This window comes from Octopus bimaculoides, chromosome 22 (genome assembly GCF_001194135.2).
Source record: "Octopus bimaculoides isolate UCB-OBI-ISO-001 chromosome 22, ASM119413v2, whole genome shotgun sequence".
Classification (NCBI taxonomy): domain Eukaryota; kingdom Metazoa; phylum Mollusca; class Cephalopoda; order Octopoda; family Octopodidae; genus Octopus; species Octopus bimaculoides.
Genome location: NC_069002.1, coordinates 11,971,972 through 11,974,938, shown reverse-complemented (window position 1 = coordinate 11,974,938; position 2,967 = coordinate 11,971,972).

Genomic DNA, 2,967 nt, shown 5'->3' with positions numbered 1-2,967 from the left:
ACTACTACTACTACTACTACTACTACTACTACTACTACTACTACCACCACACCACAACCAAGACTACCACCACCACTACCACCATCACCACCACACCACCACCAAGACCACCACACCACACCACTACCAACACCACCATCACTACTACTACTACTACTACTACTACTACTACTACTACTTCTACTACTACTACTACTACTACTCGTTCTTTCCTTCTAACTTTCTTTGTCTTCCAATTTTCTTTGCCTTCCTTTCCTTCTTCTTCCTCCTTCTTCTCCCCCTCCTCCTCCTCCTCATCATCTTGGTTTTCTTCTTTTTCGGGCTTCTCAATGTCTCGACTATAGCAAAATACCGAACGAATGAATTACTCTACAGAAAACAGTCACTAATTGAATAATATCAAGAAGATATGGCCGAAAATAGTTCGCAAAAGAAACAAACAATGAACGACTGCCGACCTCATTAACCTCAATTTGGGTGAGGTGGTCAAGGAAGGAGGGGAGGTTGCTTTGTCGTAAGTTAGTAGCATTGTGATAAAGAGATGAGAGTTGAAACTTTCGGCATAAAGAGTAACAATATATTTGAGATTGTTCAAAGCTCAGCCTAAGGAGCATGCAAAGAGAGTAGAGACCGTGAATAGAGATGTAAATATATGAGATAAAGGAAAGCTTGAATACAATTGAAATAGACTGATCGAAAAATAATATAGCAGCATCGACAACAACAATTAAGACTAAAGAAAACGTAATTGATGTCAGCACGAGATGTTGATGTTTCTCACATGTGAGCTTATATTGACTGCAGGCAAATAGATAAATCTTTAGTCATTTGTCGTTTCCATGTGTCATCAATCATTGGGCTGTGAGCGTAGCGGGGCATCACCTTGAGGGGATTTAAGCCGCCGAACGAATCGGAACGCAGTACGTATTATTATTTATACATTGGTACTTATTTTATCGGTTCGTTTTTTATTTTTTGCCAAACTGCTAAGTAACAGAGATATAAACAAACTCCTGTTCTCAAGAAATAGTGGTGGAAAAACACAGACACAAAGAAACACACACATATTTATGTGTGTGTGTGTGTGTGTGTGTGTGTGTGTGTGCATGTGTGTGTGTGTGTATGAATGTGTCCACGTATATATGTACACACATCACACACACACACGCACACACACACTCACACACACACACACACACACACACACACACACACACACACACACACACACACACACACACACACACACACACACACAAACACATACACACATGAAATTGAGATCTTTTCTGTTTGGCTGTCACTTTTCAATTTCTGTTCCAATTGATTTCATATTAGGTACAATGATGCAGTTTTGTATGTTAATCATTGCCATGAAATTCATGTTCGCCATAAATCAATAAATAAAGAGTTAATAGCTTTTAAAGTCTGCAAATTTTTGATAATTTTAACCAATCCTAAGCCACAGATACGTTCTCGAGCCTAGAATAAAGGAAGACGAAGCCAAACACATTGAGGTATTAACCCACAATTAAGAGAATGCTGCTAGGTACAGGCGTAGGCTGTGTAGTAAGAAATTTGCTTCCCAACCACATGATTTTGGGTTCAGTCCCACTGAGCCGCAGCTTGGGTATGTATCACCTCGGGTCGACCAGAGTCTGCCATATATTCTTGTTCGATCCAGCAATTCCAACACACTGTTTAATTCAAGATCTGAAATTTTTAGCAGGTGTAGACACATGGATAGGTTTCTTTTATCGAATTGGAGGGCACCACCCACTCTGGATTGAGTTGCTGTCTCACAGACTTTGACATATTTTCTTTTATTTTGTTCTAAACCAGTTGTATTTAATGAGCTTTCTGCAGTCAAGGAGAACGAGAATCGTGGTTCTTGATTTCATTTCTTTTTTCTCGTTCCATTTTTTGCAACAACCTTCTTCATGTTTTCCTACGCATAAGAAGGGGGGTTTTTCAGTTTTCATTTACCAAAGTCACTCACAAGCCTTTGGTCGACCTGTGGCAATCGTAGAAGACAACTTACTCAAGGTGCCACGCAGGGGAACCGAACTGAGGAAATAAACTTATTCCCACAGTCATGTTTCCGTTTTTGAATTATTGATATGAAGGATGGAAATGGAGTCGATGTAAATGATTAGTATTCGTAGTTCATTGGTGCTCGATATTATCGATTTTGGTGAATGAAAGGATAAATCGTTAAACGAAATCAAATCTGAACATACATACACATACACATACACATACATATACTTGTGTGTGTGTGAATGTGTGTATCTATCTATCTATCTATCTATCTATCTATCTATCTATCTATCTATCTAATTCTTTCTTTCTCTCCCCCTCTCTCTGGCTCCCCCCTCTCTCTCTCTATCTATCTATGTATCTATCCATCTATCTATCTATCTTTCTAATTCTTTCTTTCTCTCCCCCTCCCCTATCTCTCTCTCTCTCTCTCTCTCCCTCCCTCTCTCTCTCTCTCTATCTCCACCCCTCTATCTATCTATCTATCTATCTATCTATCTATCTATCTATCTATCTATCTATCTATCTATCTATCTGTATATCTGTCTGTCTGTCTGTGTGTTGTATATTCCAGCTGTAATAGCTATCAAGTCGTTATCTCAACAGGAAGCCATAAATACCCAGAATGCATTGTCCTTTTACAATGTTCAGCGTAATGACATTCATTGGCTTCTTATCGTACATGGCTTAATTAGACGAGGAAGTGTACCGCCCTGGATCTTTTACAGGGCCTCGCAGACTGGCGGGGAGGAGAAAGGAAGAAAGGAAGAAACGTAGGAAGGAACTTGACTTCATACCGGAGACATGGTGGCCAGAATAATTGCTACAGAAGGTTTTCTTCAAGCGGAGTTAGGTGGTGGATGCTGGTTGTGACGGGGGGTGGCTGTCGGAGAGGTGAAGGCGACGGTGGTGATGGTGGTGGTGGAG